The sequence below is a fragment of the Pipistrellus kuhlii genome, unplaced genomic scaffold, assembly GCF_014108245.1.
Source record: "Pipistrellus kuhlii isolate mPipKuh1 unplaced genomic scaffold, mPipKuh1.p scaffold_m20_p_2, whole genome shotgun sequence".
Taxonomy (NCBI): Eukaryota; Metazoa; Chordata; class Mammalia; order Chiroptera; family Vespertilionidae; genus Pipistrellus; species Pipistrellus kuhlii.
Genome location: NW_023425515.1, coordinates 118,504,682 through 118,524,040, shown reverse-complemented (window position 1 = coordinate 118,524,040; position 19,359 = coordinate 118,504,682). Strand labels below are relative to the sequence as shown.

The window sequence follows — 19,359 nt, the reverse complement described above, 5'->3', positions numbered from 1 at the left end:
AAAGCAGCTGGAAGTCAGGAATGGAGTCAAAGGGAAAAAATCAGCTTGGTAGTTGGTTTTAATTATTGTAAATGGAAAAGCCACATCCAGAAGTGCATCTGATGACTTCTGCGGTGATGCCACTGGGTGACATACACCAGCCGGCTCCTGAGAGCAGGGGAGGGCGACCCAACACTCAGTGTCAGGGCTGACCCCCCGAGGCAACTTGGTCTCCATCAGACCCTCCCTCTCCGGTCTCATGGGCAGGCACATATTTCCCCCTGTTAATAGGGTGTGTGTGTGTGTGTGTGTGTGTGTGTGTGTGTGTGTGGTGGTGATGGTGGTGGTGGTGGTGTGGTGGTGGTGGCCTTATAATGCGCTTTTGTTGTGTAAGAGTCCACCCTGTGCTTTCTTTCTCTAAAACGAACCTGAAGAACAGGTGTCTTCAGAAGGGCATCCAATGCACTGCCCTGCTTGGGGCTTTTTGAAAGACTACAACAAGATACCGGGGTAAAGTGAGACAGGAGCATTCCAACCTGCGGGCCGGGCCCATCCTACTCTTAAAGTTCCCTAGGGAAAGGTGTTGTACAGTGCTCTGTGGTAATCTACAGCAAATGCTAACCACTCTAGGGAAGATGTGATAGAAGGTTTCTGACCCCAGGGCTTATTTGTTCCTGTTTGAGCTCATTCAGGGTCAGACCACCACAGAGGGGAGCTGAACATCTGCCCAGCAGCTCATGGGCAGGTTTTGCACTTCTCTATGTCAGGGAACAGAGGCCAGCAGTGCCAGTTGCCACTGGGACTTTGACTGGTACCCAGGCACCGTGGGGATTGGCCAGGGCAAGGCGGCTTTGAGTAGTGACCCGCTCTGTACCATGTTTTCTTCCTTCCTTCCAGCAATGCCAGCTGAGTTCTTGGGTTCAGTCAGTGAACAGGCCTGTGCACATACCCTGTGTGAAAACAAATCTATATCTGGTAATTATGTTTATGCTAATTTGACAAATACTGGATTTTTAAACATAAACTCTTGACCAGCAAAGGGTTTTGACCAGCAAAGGGTTTTGAAGATGTAAGGAAGATTCAACAAATAGTTACAGAGCTTTAACTAGATGCACACCTTTGTTTGGGTCCTGGAGATACAGCTTTGCAGCGAGGCACTTGCATAAAGAAGTGGACTCATGAGCAAAGAAAGGGAGAATGGATCAACCTGTTTTCCTTGCAGGAGTAAGTCATCATTAGTTGATTGTTGCTTTCTCTTTTTCTGCTCCCCTCAATCTCCTATCTTTTGGTTCCTCATTCTTTTGGGGGACTTATCTGATCATGGAGCAATAAGGTAACTCACATATTTTTTAATATATTTTTATTGATTTTTTACAGAGAGGAAGAGAGAGGGATAGAGAGTTAGAAACATCGATGAGAGAAAATCATCGATCAGCTGCCTCTTGCACACCCCCTACTGGAGATGTGCCCCCAACCAAGGTACATGCCCTTGACAGGAATCAAACCCGGGACCTTTCAGTCCAAAGGCTGACGCCCTATACACTGAGCCAAACTGGTTTCGGCAACTCACTCACATATTTTTAATGTGAAATAATGCGAAGAGATGGGAAAAGTCACAGGCTATGAATAAAAATATATATACTTGGTGCCAATCCTGGTTCTGCCACTTGATGAAATCCATAATTTTCTACAAATAACTTAAGATTTGAATCTTGGTTTCTACATCCCTAAAATGGGATTGTTCTTGCTTTTCAATCACACAAGGGCGTGATTCAAGGGCACCATATTCTCATCTGTAAATTAAGGTGTTTGAACTAGGTTTAGGGTTTGCAAACTTTCTATAGAAGTAGATTCATCTTTTAAAATAAAATGTAACGTGAAACCCCAACTTATAAAACAGATGAAGACTGGCTTGCTCCTGTGGCCCTGAGGGAGAAGGCTCCAGGTCCCACACACTCTCTTCCCCTAGCTAGAGAAGGCCCTTTGTGCCGTAGGGTTCCACTGAACACAATGTGAAACTCACTGTGCTGGATGATTCTTTTATAACGTACCTTCCAGTTCTAAAATTCTGTAAATCATAATTTTCTAACATTGTGTTTTCTATGATGAGATTTAACCCCTATTTTTTTCTTCATTTATTAATATGTTGCGGGAGATAGTTACCAGCTTTACTGAAACCAAAACACATTTCATTACTCTCTCCCTGTTTGTGAAGTCAATCTTTCTGCCACAAAATGAAATTAGATTTTGATGGAGTATAGTATTGTGTAATGAGAAATACACCGGACTGGGAGTAAGAAGACAGTTCTAACCCTGGCCCCGCCTTTAACTATCTTCACAACCTTGATGGAATCAAGGACCTTTACTTACCTATCCAAATATTTTAAATGAGAAGGTTGAGTGACTTAGTAATCATAGATACTGGGTCATTTATGAACTTCACACCAGAATAAGTTTCTTTTAAATTAAATAATTCTCAAATTTCACCCTGCCTTCAGGCCAAGTTATTCTATTGCTCTTTCATTCATATATATTTTTTCATCCTATTTAAAGAGGAAGGGGAGTTAAAGGCAAATTAGGTTGTAAATGACACCACATGGACATGAAGCTAGAAATATCAACTGATCATTGTTTTGTTTGCACAGGTGGTTGGAGCCCACAGTGTGCCTTGACCCCAACTCACCAAGCAGGAGCCACATCTCCATAATCAGGGTTCCGCCAGGCATTAAACACAGTATGGCCATTCCTACGGGCAAACCAGAAAAATCTGTATTTGGAGAATATTTAAAGAAACAGTTTGGGTTAAGGACCCAGGGGTTGGACAAAAGGTGTGACCCAAGGAGGGACCGACAGCATGATTCATTGCCTCCAAGTGTGCACATCCTGGGAAAAGGCTGCAGGCCCTGACGGGGAAACCAGGAAGCTTTAGGGGTGAACACAAAAACAACAGCGCTGGTCATGGCTGTGACTTGGTTATAAGTTAACTTTATGGGTCCCTGAGTGTCTGGAAACAGACTATAAAAGAAGAAAGGGTGTCCCAAGCAGCTTTGTGTTGGAAATGGCTGTGACCAGTTGCTTCTGGAAGGGAGATGTGTTGACTGCAATAAAACTTGATGGGCTCAGCACTTGTCTGTTAAGGCTGGAATCGGAAGTAAACTTTGGACCTAAGTAATTGGTATGAAGCTGTGCTTAAGAGCAGCAGCAGAGGGGATTTTATTCCAAGCAGTAAACAATATGGTATTCAACTGATGCACAAGTTCTACCTTCTTGGTGACCTCTAATCCCACAATCCTATCGGCAGGCAGGTCTTCTAGCTTAATCCCATAGTTCAAACAAGTTCATACAATTTGACTTTCACTAATCTGACTTCATGAAAAAAAAAGTCTCCTTGTTCTTGGAATAGAAAAACTTTTACGGTAAAAATAAAACTGAGACTTGCTATCCTTAACTGTGCCTGTTTTGGGGGAAACAATGCATTAATTAATTAATTAATATTAACTCCTCTCAAACCATCAACTCTAGCTTTCTTCAGTTAGTCAACAATTAGTTATTAAGTACACACTTGCACAGATCGGATGTCATAAGTTGAAGGCAACAAATAAAACAAGATTATATTTAAGTTTATTCATCAGAAATATTTTGAAAAATACACACCATTTTTTTCACTTGATTTTTTTTTCATGGTTTGGGGAGACACATTTCAATTTTGATTTAAAGTATGATATAGAAAGGCATTGAACTGTATTTCGGGATGACAGGAGCTAATTGTAAATACCATGACCTATGGCTGTCTGGCAATCAGAACATAACATAACATCTCTGAGCCTCACGTTTGTTCATCTGAAAAATGAGAGAGGCTAAACTGGGTCATATTTTATATCACAAAGCTTAACTATAATAACAGCTCATGTTTACTGAGTCATGAATTTTGTATTCTTTATCAGTTTTTCATTATAGAAGCCCTGTAATATATAAATTATTTCCCCCACTTTTCAGATCAGGTAACTGGGCTTAGAGAGGTTTTGAAATTTGTCTGTGGTCACACAATAAGTGGCAGATCTGGCATTTGAACCTAGTTTTCCCCAGCTCCCAAGCTGTACTCACCCCTTTCATACTAATGAACTGCCTTAGAGTTCATCCAAAAAGGGAAACTTAATTTTTTTCCTCATATCAAATTTTCACTTTGACTTCCTTGGAGCTTCTCATAGAGATCACGCCTACATTAGTTACTATTCTCTGATCTTTAGAGAGTCTGCTGAAGCAGAAAAGGGCGGAAGCATCTACTTGGGGAGAGGGAGGTACTTCACTGACAGCCTGCCCACCCCTGTGAGGACTAAGTAGGAGGTTAGACTAGTGACCATGCCCCAGCATTCAGAATCCAGGCGGCAACAGCTTCCCCCAAAACTCCTAGCTAGGAGTGACAGGGGAACTCAGTGACATTCTCTCATACAATACATCCCTGAAACTAAGCCTGGCTTCTAAATCTTCCAGTCCTTTCCTAGTTACCATCATGCCATGTATAGCTAAGGAATAGCAATGAACCCTCTTGCTCAGGAAGCTGGAGTGTCCAGAACAGGGCATGGGGAAGCCCAGTTTGGTTTCTGATCTCCCCACATCTGAGGTCATTGCTTCTTCATAGGCACAACGTGTCTACATGTTCCATCAGATGAAGCACTGCTTACATAACATGCCAGGTGACTGAAGACTAGAAGTCCCTGGAATGAAATGATCTTGCTGATATAAACAGAATTTCCACAGGCCTTGGGGAATGTTTGGTTTCCACAATGTTTAAGACTAAAAATGGCCATTTATACAGCAAGGGACAATCATGGTGGAGAGATGGGTCACATAGTCCCTGTTCTGCAAAGCTCACTGTCTCCCAGGGCCAGCCAGAGCTCTTTCCTTCCCTGAAGCAACTCATGGGTGAGGCCAGTTATCCTAAGACCACCAAGATGAGAGAGGAAAGTATATTTTTTTTTGTTTTTATAGTACACAAATGATTAACATTTATTTAATGGATTAAGTAGAAATAATCCGTTGAGGAATGTCAACCTCAAGAAACTGCACATTTTTTGTCTTGAAAATACTGGAACTGTCAGAAACAATAAAAAATCTTACTCATTATCAAGAAAGAGGAAGCAATTAGACATATTCTCAAGAATAAAGTGGAAAATTTTAATTCTCCATTACTTGTTTATATTAGATTAATCTTGAGTCTGTATGGTGGATATAAATTACACTTCCTCCAATAAATTCAATTTTGCAGAAAAGATGTACTTCTCTTCTGGTCTATTTTTAGTTGCTTAAAAACTGCCCCACATTTTGCTGACCACACATATATTATAGAAACCCCCTGTCAGTTCCCTGAGGTGATAATTACTATTTGGGGAATCCCTCTGGAGGGATGAATGAACGTTCCAGTGGAAAGAACTCTGACTTCGATGCTCAGAGAGCGAGAATTGATTCCAGCTCTGCCCCCAACTAGATGTGAACTTACAGACAAATTACTTCACCTCTCTAGTTCTGTGCAAAGCAAGGGAGCAAAATTAGATATCTTTCTAAGATTTCTTCCAACTCTGAAACCCAGTCTTTGTCCAACTCTCATGAACAAAAGCAGGGATTCCTTGCAGTATGAGAATCCTGAATCGACTGGGAGGAATGGGAAAGAACACTCAGAACTGGAGGCTGAGCTTGGGACCCTGGAAACAAGTACATAAAAAGCAGGCAAGGGCCAAGGCTAATGCTTAATTCCCAGTAAATGCCCTGGGTAGATTACAGCTAAAAGGAGCTGCTTCTGGTTCCATCTGGAGCACACATTGAATACTGTTGCTGTGGGATTTTTGGGGTGTAACATTGAATAGACCCATTTATTGTCCTCTGATTCAGTTACAAATATTTTCATCAGAAAAAGGGCTGGTGCCTGGCTGGAGGGCTCAGTTGGTTGGAATATCATTCTGTCCACCAGGTTCGCCTCCTCGTCAGGGCACATACCCAGGTTGCTGGTTCGATATGTGTGGGAGGCAACAGATTAATGTTTGACTCTCACATCTCTCTCTCTCTCTCTCTCTCTCTCTCTCTCTCTCTCTCTCTCTCTCTCTCTCTCTCTCTCTTTTTTTCCAATAAAAACATGTCCTTGGGTAAACATGTTTTTTAAAAATTAAAAGAGCTAGTTAAAAATAAAAGCAGCAAGAAAGAGAAGTTCAATAAAGAATGATTCCTCTGGTGATAAGAGACCCATCTTCCATCCCAGTGGCAATAGAGGCTGCTGGCAGGGCTCTGTGCCTTGTGTGCGATGGAGCAGAGAGTCAGCATGTGTACCAATAACATCCGGGCCCCTTGGAAAAGCCTCACCCCTTGGAAATGCGTCTCTGCTGAGATGCAAGATAGCAGCAACAGCAGAAGCAGCCACGTTTTTGCTGACCACACATCTACAAAATGTTCCAGTTTCAGAGGGAATATAGGAGCCCCCCAGATCCCAGGTGCAGAGAAAGAGGAGCCTTTGGGAAGAAGGAATGGGTGTTCCAGCGAGTCTGTATGTGAATAAACCACATGCAATGCTTACTCTCCTTTCCCTACAGTCAGTGTTCATCATTCTCCTTCTCTGGGTTCCCAGGACCTGAAAAGAAAGGTGTTTACATTAAAACCAAAGTCCCTTACCTGGCTTGTGTGTCTCAATGGTTGAGCATCATTCCATGCACCATCAAATTTCTGGTTCGATTCTCTGTCAGTGCACATGCTCTGGTTGTGGCCTTGATCCCCAGTAGCATACAAGAGGATGATCGATGTTTCTCTTTCATATTGATGTTTCTCTATCTCTCTCTCTTCTTTTTCTCTCTAAAATCAGTAAAAACATATCTTTACAAAACAACAACAACAACAGAGTCCCACCCACCACCCACAAACAGGGCCTTGGCATTCACTCTATAATGCTATTCCACACCAAGGCTTCTCCTGGCTGCCCACAGTGTGGCAATTATTCTCAAGGTGGGGGGTGGGGGAGGAGAGAGTAAGAGACTGAAGTCCAAGACAGAAATTGTAGTCTTTCACAGCCTAACCTTGTAAGTGATACAGCATCACTCCTGCCATATTCTATTCAATATTTAATCACACAGACCAGCTGTGGCACAGTGTTGGGGACAGTCACATCGTGTGAATACTGGGTGTGAACCCCAGGAAGAAGGGATTGTTAGGGGACCATCTTGAAGGCTCGCTACCACAACTACCATGGGACCTTTTTGGCCCTCACTTTCTTAAGTCCAGCCATCTTGGTGGGTTTTCCTTCTCTCCTCCTTCTCCAACTTTTCTCCTCAAAGCAGTGAACTCTTCCCCTAATCTTTATTTCTGTCTATTCCTGTAGGATAGAAACACTGACCCCAAAAAAGGCATTTCCAGAGCAATTCTCTCTCTAAGAGGAATTGTTAGCAAATGTTTTTTAAATGGCAAGTTATTTACCCTGTGTTATAGTTTATGTATGTATTTATTTATCTACTGGCCCATGATAACAAAAGGGAAAACTTTAAATAACATAAAGCACTGAATGTTTTTTAAATTCTTCTCCTAACTTTTTCCACTCCCTACCCAAGATCACAGTGCCCCTTTCCTGTGAGAAATATTTACTCCTTGGAAGCTGGTGAGTTTACTTGTCCCTGCACACATTCCCCCTCCTGTTTCCCATGCTTCATTCTGTCCGAGCTAAGGGGAAAGATGGTGTGGCTCTTAAACTGGCTGAATCTGGAGAGAGAAAGCAGAGGGGAGCTGCCCACCCATGGCAGGGGGAGACATCTGGAAGCTTTATTTGCAATAACATAAATGCAGGTGGCGGGACAGGGCTGAGTCATTTTCCTGAGATACTACTTAATGAAAATGTTGTGAGAATTAAATGGAACAACACAGATAAAGTGCTTAGAATAGCACCTGGCACCAAGTCCTAGTAAGTGCTAGATAACTGCGAACTATTGCTCTTAGATAAATAAAGCAGATGTGCATACGCTTTGATTATGAACAATTATGGGTCAGTACTAACTACAAACATAGATCCTTATAAAAGTCATTTTTCCTTCCCTACCTAAAATTACCAGTATTTCGGTGTAGATTCCAAGGAATACCTCTATTTTCTTAAAACATAAAAAAATTCCTGAAATTAAGAGTGAAAAATATATACAGCAAAAGATCATTGATCCAGAATGTCCTACCTAATTTTCATGTATGCTTATATTTTAGCCAATATTAATGGGCATCTGCCAGGTTCCAGGCACAATTCCAGGAGCCAAGCACCCAAGAATAAACATCCTAAATTCATGCCCTTGTAGAGCTTACATTCTAGTGGGTACAGGCATTCAATAAACATGAATATATGTGAGGCTAAGAAGGAAACAATGCAGTGAGGCAGAGAGACAAGCCGGTGTAGTATATTAGGTCAAGTAGTCACAAAAGGCCTTTCTAATAACCTACCCCTACATCAACTTTACTTCCAGAATTTAGACCTATTGGCTCCAAAGAGTACAATAATTAAAAAAATATATTTCCCAGGTTTAAAATGGCACATAATCTGAGAAACAAAAAAATGGTAAGAAATAAAGGTGCCAAAAAAGATATGCCTTAGAAAACTCTTTATATAATATACACATGCCATTTGAATTCACCACAGAATATATTAAAAATCTATTATCATTCTATATCCATTGAATACATCTGGGTTTACCTTAAAACAAAAAATAACACATTATTTAGTGATGGAAACAAAATGAATATGTCATTTTTCAATTCTTTCCTAGAAAATTTGGATATTCAGTGCATACTCACTTCCTTCAAAAATGACCTACACAAATAAAAATGTATGGCATAATAAAAAATATATGAAATTTTTCTTCATCAGGAAATCCTTATTGATTGCACAATGGAGTGGCATTTATCCTCAGATGGTGTTGTTATGGCATTTCTAAATGGAAGGGAAGGAGCAGGGGGGAGGCAGGGGCAACAGCTCTTTCGCAAAGAACTATCTGTGTCATTGGTTGACCCTTGCTCTGCTTTTCTTTTTCAGATTCCTCTCAACCTCTTTATCTGATGAGTCTGCTGCACAGTAGGTAATGTGCAGCATTGCTCTCTGAGATCTGGGCTCTTTGCACAAGATTAAATGCGCTCTACAGTAATTTTTGATCTGCCCATTACTGCCCACACTGAATCACCATGAGGTTGCTCTTCTGGTGGGAAAATCACCACATACCATGTGCCTTAGCAAACTGTTCTTGGTAGTGGTATTTAAAAAAAAAAAAAAAAAATGGATGAGAGCTTGAAATTTCATTGTTTGGAATTTTCCTGTGGTTCCACATCTACATAAGCAATCAGCTATACTAATATTTCTACAATGTTTTATGATTAACAAAACCCTCTCCTATGCTTTAACTCATGTAATCTCATAGCAGCCCTGTGGAAAGATGGAGGTTGGAATTTCTAGCCAATCACCAAAATCATTTCCTTTTGTTCCTGGATACATTGCTAGACTAAATTTCCAAGCATCCCTTACACTTAGGTGTGGCCATGGATAGAGCCACTTCCTGGTCCATAAAAATTCCCACAGGAGCTCCTCCACATTTTTCCTTCCTCAGCAAACCTGTGGAGATGGAGGAGCCATTACATGGAGTTTGGGTCTCTACATTTTCACACAGAGTGGAGTTACTTGAAGATTAAGATGTCCCATTTTGGAAAAAGGTTTCTATGGCATTACACTATAGATACACAGGGGTTATGTGTTACAGTTGTTAGTGTTACTTTAATAATGCATATTCAGTATTTTATTACTAACACATCAGCTTCATATATTTTTATCTCATGTGATAAAGCTGGGAGCAAGTACTATTTTTTTTACACACACCCCTTTGCAAATTGGGTGAACGAAGGCTCAGAGAGGCTAAATAATGTAACCACATAGCAGTTAAGAGTTGGAGTTAGGTATCTGATTTAGGTCTGGTGTAGGGGTGTCGAACTCAATCAGAGAAGGGGCCAAAATCTAAAATCCAGCCTAAATCGCGGGCCGAATGGTTTACTGAACAGTCATAAACTGTCATTGTGATGGAAACGCAGCGGAGTGCAGTGATGACAGCGCGGTGCGGGCCACATTGCAAGGCCTGGCGGGACGGATTTGGCCCACGGGCCTTGTGTTTGACACATGTGGTCTAGTGAGACCCAAGCCCTGTGATCTTTCCACTGAACCATGATAATTTTACAAGATGTTAACCATGATCATTTTACATTGATCTTAACTTTCTAGGTCATTCTGTAGTACTGTGTTGAGGGTAGTTCTTCAACTGCATGCATTTGTTGCTAATACTTGTCTGGGTCTGAATTGAATAATTAAATCTAGTGTGCAGTACTTGCTCCCTGCCCACGGGGCTGCATGAACAGTGTTATCCACTGGTCTTTGATAGGATGCCATCTGTCCTCTGGCTACACAGTTTCCTGGCCTTTTCCCCTGAAGTCCAACAGAAACGAGCCAGCCCTTTCAGTCTGCCCCACTTTAAAAGAAAATGTTTGATCCTTTAAATCAGGCGTCCTCAAACTTTTTAAAGTGGGGGCCAGATCACGGTCCCTCAGAGAGCTGGAGGGCCGGACTATATGAACTACTAATTCCTACTGTAACACCTCGGCTGCGCTCACTGCCCAAAAAACCTGGCGGGCCGGATCAGACTCCTCTGCGGGCCGCATGTGGCCCTCGGGCTGTAGTTTAAATAGTCATTGAGTAAAGATTCGATGCCCATTAGATATAGAGCACTGTGCATAATACTGAGGGATTTAAAAATAAATAAACAAAGCACACAGCTCAATGGCTGAGAGGATAGATTGTGATAAGTGCCTGAATTTAAATGATGGTCCCACTATTTACTAGCTGTGTGACCTTGGACAAATGACTTAACTTCTCTGTGTCTATGTTTCCTGACCTGTGCAATGGGGATAATATTAGTACCTAGTCATGAAGATGACCTGAGGAATGAATGGAACAAGGCATATAAAACATTTAGAATGGTACCTGGCACCAAGTAAGTGCTTGGTACTGTTAACTGTTATTCTCATATAAATGAAGCAGATGTACCTAAGCCTTGGCAACGAACAATTGTGTCATCCACAAACTTAGATAGTAATGAGGGTCCATTTTCCGCTTGCTATCTATAATTACCGAGATCTTATGCAATTTCCCTGAAACCATACAAATCTTTTCCCATCATGTACTAGTGATTTTCCACTCTTAAATCTTTTTTGTAATCAGGCTCTAAGGGAAGAAAAACACACAATATCCTTTTTTTTCCCCTTTCCCCAGGCACTACACTAAGCACTTTACCTCTGGGTTTCTTGTTTTGTTGTGTTGTATTTAATTCTCTCAACAACTCAATTTCCCAATTGCAGATGAAGCCACCCAGGCTTCAGAGAAGATAGTATATAAGTATCACAACTGGGATTTTAAACCTGGTCCGTCCTCTCCAAAGCTTGAGCTCCCAGCCTTTGAGCTAATCCCCCCACCGCCCAGCTCTGATTCTCTGCTCATCTGATTAAAGCCCCAGAATTTCACGACCTTCGGAGAATACAGTCTAGAAAGAAAAGATATAATTGTGTTAACCTGCCTCTGAAGCTAGGAAATGAGGGGCCTTGATATTAACAAGGCAGCGTCCCTCCAAAGTGCAGAGAACCCTTGAAAAGGGGATGTTAATCACGGGTGTCATGTTTTATGATTGTGTCTGTTTGTATTTAGTGCACTTGTTATCCTTGATGCTTTCACCCTGAGGACATCCAACTAAACAAAACTGCATACATCTTTATGGATTACCCTTTCTGCATCCGTAAGTTATCTTCCCTTTTAAAATAATTTGCACTAAAACACAAAGTGTTTTTTCTAATGGGAATAGACAGCTAGTGTTTTTTGATGCAAATGATTTCTCCCCACTTCCTTTCCAGCCCGGAGCTACATCTGCAGCAGCCAGGAGGGCTCTGTGCTTCTGAAGCAATGTCAGCAGCAGCTGGGAGCCGCTCAGTGACTTAAGCCCCTGCTTGATGTTAGGGGAGGCCCCGTGAGGCTCCCACCAGAAGAGGACGCAGTGTGATGAGCAGGCACGTTTTACGGGCACTTATAGTACTCGCCTCTCTTGGTTTTAAGAAACTAGCTACCACTCAGGCAGTTTTGTTTGTGTAAAGATTAAACAATTAAGCTTGTAAATGCCTAAGTACAATGCATTGTGTCATGGGTTTCAGTGTGTGTGGTTTTGTTGTTTTTGTTTTTTTTTTCCTGGAGGTAATATGTTGGGCTTTTACTTTTTAACTTCGGTAGTATTTCTGAACTCTATCCACAGTAAAAATCAAGAATCTAATTATAACTTATATACTTTATCCTGGCACTTAAGTGTATAACGTTATGAGTTTCTAAGTGTGTTCCTTTATTTCGCTACTTTTACCTCAATAAGGAGGCCAAATCCCAGTATAATAATAGATTTGAATATGTAAGTAGAAAAGGGGAAGGAGCACTGCACCCAAAGCTTGAGTATTGCCACCTCTGGGAGAAAAATAACTAGAGTTCTCACTATAGTCCTTTTTCACATGTAACTGATTTTGGAAAGAAAAATATGTAAGGGGTGGGGAGGACTATTAAAAGACTAATGAGATGTTTGAGAAATGAGCTCTGCAGGCAAAAGGCAGCCCACGAGAAGAATTATGCATGACCTTAGTTGTTGTTAGGATTACAATGAATAATTACAGTTCGTTCTTAGGCAGTAACTGCTCCAGTGTCACTTCCAGTAAGGTCTGGCCAGAGCACCCAGCACAGCAGGCTCCCTGCCTGCTCCCAGTCGGACAGCACAGTTTCTCGCGGTGGGAGTGGAGAGGAGTTACCCTGGGAACTCTGGCTGGGGGGGATGTTAAGTCATTTGCAAACCACTAAACGATCCGCACACTGGTGGAGCCAGGAGTCCCAGCGCAGCTTTCTCATGCATTCCGCACGCCAGCCTCCCACGCATTCCACACTGTCCTCGTGTCCACGCTGGGACCCTGCAGATCCTGCTGAGTTCCGCAACCTGGGCTACAAGACACAGACCTGCTACCTGGAAGCTGCTGCTCTGGCAGCATCTGCCCTCCTTCATTCTGGGCCCCTGGTAGCTTTCCTGGTTCTGCACCCTTGTCTCCTAAGCAAATCCCACTCTGATCTAATGCTTCTCAATGTGTGGTCTGCAGAGTGCCCACAGGATGATCACAAGGGGGAATATTGAAAAATGAAAATTCCCGACCCCTTCCCTGGACCTATTGCACTGCACCTTCAATGGGCCCTGGGAAAATGCACTGAATAAGTCACCTTCCTTAATGAATACACCCGGTTCATTATGGTACATGCTGAAGTTTGCAAACACCTTTCTGTCTCAGACTTCTCTCACTCCTGCTTTTTCTTCTCCAGCACCTCTTTGTCCATAGCTCACAAGAATCCCCAGAAAGAGCAAGAATGAAGGCTCTAATTGTCTCTGGTCCTCCCCCACAGGCCTCCTTTATGTTCCCCGTCACTCCCTAAATGCTTTCCCATGAGCAGACTCAAGGGTATTTTAAATTCCATGCTTCCCCTCTCCCACTATAAAAGCAAATGCTTGCATCTTTTAAATAATCATCCTTCTGTTCTGTCTCACTGGCCTCTCTTCTAGACCCTTTGGCATGGTGACAGTCAGAGTACAAACCCAGGCTTTCCTCTGCTTTCAGGAGGCACAGATCCCTGGAATCAGCCAATACAGCTCCCTACCAGGAGACTATGCCCACACTACTCTACCACACTTCGGGCGGGGGCCTCAACTCTCTCTGGGCCAATCCAGGGTATTTCCCCAAAGGAGGAAAGGGCTTTGTGTTAGGACCAGCACGCTAGAATACTACTTGTGTGATTGTGCCAATCTGGTATCACCTGTGGTCCTGTCTGCAGTTACACATGGACTCAAGCAGCGTAAGAAAGTTCTACTGATGGCAGTGAGAATCGTGTTCTTCTGGACTCTCAGAGCCAGCCCATGTGGGATGGACAGATGCCTTCTCCATACTGAGTCCCCAGAGAGGCTTCTATCTATATAGGTCAGGAAGAGAGAAGAGCAATCTGGCTGGCTGCATCTTCTCAAACACCCCTAAGCCCCTTGGTGACAGGGGCAATAGAAGTTCAAAGGATGGCCATCAACTTCAAGAGAAACTTTCAGCCTGCCCATGAATCATGCACTTTAAGATCAGGATTGTTCCCACTTTTCCCTTTGTTCCCAGGGTTAAGACTCCTCTGGCTCTACCAATCGCAGTCGGAGGAAAGAGCCATCTGAGATTTGGCACGTCAGGCCACCCCCAGTGCATTCCATGTATTTTTGTTGTGGTTTTTTTTTTTTTCTTTTTTTTTTTTCCCCCCTTTATGGAATAGAATCCTTACTATTTTTCATAGCAGTCCCATGAGATAAAAAGAGGAAGACTGACAAAAAGGTTGAGGGTCTGAAATTTGACCTCACATTTTATTTGAGATGAGATGAATTATGAAGGAGAGATTTTACAGTGTGCTGTTTCTGACCCAACTAGCAAATGAATATCCTCCATTCTTGCTCCCATTGCTTAAGCAAAAAACAGCTGTGTGCAGCATCTGGAAGAGTGGTTCCAACCTTGTTTTATCCTATTTGATTCCCACTGGCTTTTATGTTTTCCATAAATGATTGAAGAAAAGTTCTCAGTTGGAAATAGCAATAAAATCTTCCATAAATTCTTGGTTAGCACGAGCTGTAGCAGCTCATGGGAGTCTCCTTCTGCAGTCCCAAGGTCTAGGGAGGCTGGTCGCCTGGCTGAGGACCGAGAGCCTGGAGCCTGTCAGAGAGAAAGTTGCATGGCCGGTGTCTTCTCTCAGCCCCACGTGGTGATTACAGACTATGTGGTTTCTTCTCTGAGCCACAGTCCTTGTTATTGTCCCTTTAAATTCCTTCTTTCCATTTATTAAATCAGGAGAGTTACAATATCCCTCTAAACACTCAGGACAGTGCCAAGCACATAGTAGAGATTCATTTTTTATGTGTCACTGAAACAATTATAGCTTAAGAACTATTATTAGTCACTCATTTTATACATAATGATGAAAATAGTGAACATTTATAGAGAGACTACAATAAGCATTTTACCTATTTGTATTGTGTAGTCCTCCAAGTGTTCAGACATTGGACTCTTGAGAGCAGTAATCCTCCAGTTAGGCTTACTGCTCTAAGGTAACTATTATAATTTCGTTTTATGAAACAAACAATTTGAAGTTTTATAAATGTAAGTGGTGGATCCAGGGACTTTGCCCACAGATGGTGAAGCAGGGGCTGGCTCACCAGAACCTGTGCTCTTTCCAACATTTGACAGCCTATTGGACTTTCAGGACCCTGGGGATGCTGGAGAGACAAGGTGGAAAAGGGCTTCATTCTCATGAACTGTACATGCCACTTGCCATGACCCAATCCTTACACTGGTGGTGGGAAGGTCATTACAGGGATGTAATGAAAGAGCCATACTCAGCTGCCTTGGAGACAGTTTCCCAGTCCTCTGCTAAGGTGAGGATGGCCTACCTGAATCCTCTCCCTGAGCCACGTACCATAATACTCCAAGCTTCATTTGTACCCATTGGTAAAGCAAGCTTCTCTATCCAGACCAACTTCCAATCAAATTGTCTTGGAAAATTCATGCTTTACTTGAGCAAGAACCTTCCCAGAAAGCCTAACTGGAGGATTAGTGCTCTCAAGAGTCCAATGTCTGAACACTAGACAGAAAGGCAAAGCCAACACTCAATGAGCACTAACAAAAGTTGAGAAAATCAACCTGAAGTTGACTCAGACTCTATCCAGCCCCCAGCTCATGCTGCTCATGTGCAGCAAAAGCCACTTCGCCTTCAAAGACTGAGCAAGAGTTTCGGTCTTCTAGATCCTTCCCACCACATCCCCAGAGTCAGATTTGGTGATAATTCGACTCCAACTAATAATTGCATACGGGTATTTGGCAAATTTATGATTTCCAAAGGGCACATCAGTCGATGTTCCATAAATTTCCTAACTCCTTTTCTTTCATTAAGGAGCTATTTTTTGTCCCCAAGTGGGTCATTAGCTTTTTCCCCATTTTGATTCATTTAATTCATATTATCAACTGCTACTGAAGGTTGTCTGAACTGATAGGAAACTTCAAGCCCTTGCTTTTATCCAATCTTTCACCAGAAAAATCTTGTCAATTCTAATAGTGTTTAAAGACTATGAATTTGTTTTAAAATGTTCCAAAACTGTAATAAATGAAGGGTGTTTTGCATTTCCCATATGGTACTCTTAACATCACAACAAAATTTAGGGCCAAATTTTATCTACTTGAGGCTCTCTTAATAACCCAGTACCATGGTCCTAACTAAACCAAATCACAGTCAATCTATGCCAAATAGTTTTCTTCCCTTCTATTGCCTGTACTGTTTTCTTTCAGGCAAAGTTAAGAATGTAACTCCTGCTCTTTAGCAAAAGAGGCCACAGACTCAGGGATAGACAATCATGCTATCAGACCTGTAAACTCAGTATGAGCTTCTGGAAATGATGGAACCCAATCAGTTTAGGAACTTTTCAACTAAGCCCCTGGGTGATGAGGGTGTGTAAAGGGAAGAATTCCTGAGAAGGAAAGACAATGTTTTACATAAATGTTTTATATGATTGACTAGGAATGGCACATCTCTAAATGAGTGCTGTTTTTCAGAAAAGGAAAATGCGAAATGGAATTGAAAAGATATCTATTGTGAAATTGTTTTCCAAATGTTTCATGGCAAGTAAATCGGTGCATGTCCTCTCCTGTCAGGAAACTGAGCAACATTGACGGACCCAGAAGACAAAAATAAAATGTGCAAATTCTGTCTTCCTTTCTGGGGCTACTTTCACAGTTGATTTTCATGGGAATGTTAACAAATAATGGATTTTGTCAAGTTCTGCTTTCGTATGGATCATGTCTCCTCGTTCTCTCAGTCTGATGAGCTGGGGCAGTGGGAAGGAACAGGAAGAAAGCGAACCTGGGAGGAAGAGAGAACAGGGCAATGTCCACAAATGTGGATGAAACCAAACGCAGGTTGTGGGAGCCAATGAAAACGTTGTTAGGCCCAGATATAAATATTTTGTTCCTTTCTGCCAGGCACCATAGTTTATGACAGGAACTGCGATTTAAAAATTCACAGGCAAATGTTATAAATTTGAGAACATACGTTGGACTCCTTCCCATTCCAATAAGCAGTCACAGGTGCAGTTTTCATGAAGTTGTATATTTAGGGAGGGAGTGATTGGGAAGGAAAAACGAGAATTGCATGTTCTAAGCAAACTGTATTTGCATACACATTATGCATGTACCCAACACACACTTGTGCAAAGATGATTAAATATGTTCCGTACTGGCAGCCTCTTACTCTGCTTCCTTAAAGTGGGAATAGCAAATAGGTTCGCCTTGCATTCCAAACCAATCTCTGTGCAGTGGCTATTTGAAGTGGTATGTTGAGAAGGATTCACAGGTCATGTCTGGGTTCATCCAGCAGTGTTTATTTTGTGCCTACTATGTCCCATGCACAATGCAGGCTGTTACATTCTATTATTCCCAGGATGGGAAACACAATTCCCTAGATCCAGCACAACCTGTGCCTCCTGGAGTGGTACTCCCAATAGCCCTGGGTGTGAGGCCCTGGAAGCTGGGGCAGATTTAGAGAGAGAATAGTGACAAAAAGTATAGTGACACAGCATGGGCAGTGGCAATGTTTGTGTCATATATTTGTCATCCCTGGTGAAGAGCCATAAAAAAAAAAAAAGAATACTCACCTGCCCTAGCTGGTTTTTCTTAGTGGTTAGAGCATCAGCCCTCTGACCCCAGTGTCGAGAGTTTGATTCTTGGTCAAAGGTATGTACCTCAGTTGTAGGTTCAAACTCCAGCCTCAAGGTTGGGGCTCATTTGGAAGGCAATCAATCAATGTTTCTCTCTCAGTTCAATGTCTCTTTCTTGCTCCTTTCCACTCTCTCTAAAAATCAATGGGAAAAATATTCACAGATGAGGATTATATATCCTATCTAATAAAAGAATTATATGCAAATTAACCATCACTTTGTCATAAAGATGGCTGCACCCATAGCCACAAGATGGTGGTGCCCATTCCTCTCAGCCCAGCCAGAGTCCCTCTGTTCCAGGGGGGTGGGTGTGCCGCTGAGAGCAGGCAGCTTGAGCAGCCTGGTAGAATTCTTGCTTCATCGCCACAGCAAGATGGGCCTCTGGCCAAGCCAAGGCACAAAACATGTAAGACATCACCCCATCGCACCTGGCCACGAATGGGCTTCTGGGCCACAGAGAGCCTCTGGGCAGTGGGCACAGAGCAGCCAGGCCCCACAGAGAGCTACTGGCACATGGATTTGTGCACAACACTGCTAGTATATATATACCCACCTTTCCACATTACCAGCTAACATGCTTTGTGCATCTGAACAGCATAATGTTCACAGTTGAGACAGAGCAATGCAAAAGGTAGTAATCAAATCAAATAAAAGAACTTCCCTCTTTAATACAGTGGCATAGAAAAGGGCCATCTTGGTGCTCCTGAGGGTTTTGCCATCGTTTTCAACAAACACCAGGACATATGAAATTCCTTGTATTTTGAAATTCAGCTTTTTCCTTCTACTCCCAAGTCCCTATTCTCTGGCATTTCTTTTAGCTATTCTTGCAGAGTATTCACTGACACCCTTTGAACACCAGAGAGGAAGGGGCCTCAGTGCTCTCTGTGGGTCATTCTGCTGCCTTTGGCAGAGGCACATCCCAGAGAGCACAGGGTCTGTTTTTCCCAAATGGATTTCCAAGTTCAGAACCCACAACCAGCTTGCAGGCTCCAGGCCTCTCTCTGCATTATTGAGAGAAGGGCCTTCAGAGGTGGCCGCTGGGCACTGAGAATGAAGACCATGCATGTTAAAATATTACATCCTTCTCCCAAACATTCTAGAGGTTCATTAAAAAGTAAAGCAGGCCACCACTTGCTTTAAGGAAGAGAATGCATGAGCTAAACTTGATAACAGGGCTCATAACTTGAGTGCATTAATTGCCACAGATACTATAATTTTCTGTTTATTCCTAGGCCTACTTAAAAACTGTACATATGAAGAGGCCTAAAAAGTTATTAGAAATTCTCTCCCTCTTTTTTGTTTACATGACTGAGTTATTTTAGTTGATGCTTCTTAGTCATTCAACAAACAATGAGCTAGAAAGGCTGTTAGGACTCTTTTTTATTCATTCATTTAACATACATTTTTGAGAACCATGGACAGACAGACTCAGATGCATGCTCAGGAAGCTTGATGCTCTCTACTAGTTCAAGGTAATCACAAGAATATGTCTTAA

At 42.3% G+C, this 19,359-nt stretch overlaps 1 long non-coding RNA gene across 1 annotated transcript in view; it reads left to right on the top strand.

Moving 5' to 3' along the window:
* The first annotated feature begins 844 nt into the window (after positions 1–844).
* The window catches only part of LOC123652788, a 31,264-nt gene continuing 12,749 nt past the window's right edge, over positions 845–19,359 (top strand). Inside the window, exons 1-2 of the long non-coding RNA XR_006742279.1 lie at positions 845–1,203; positions 11,720–11,807. This is a non-coding gene — a long non-coding RNA (uncharacterized LOC123652788). The remainder of the gene's footprint in view (positions 1,204–11,719; positions 11,808–19,359) is intronic.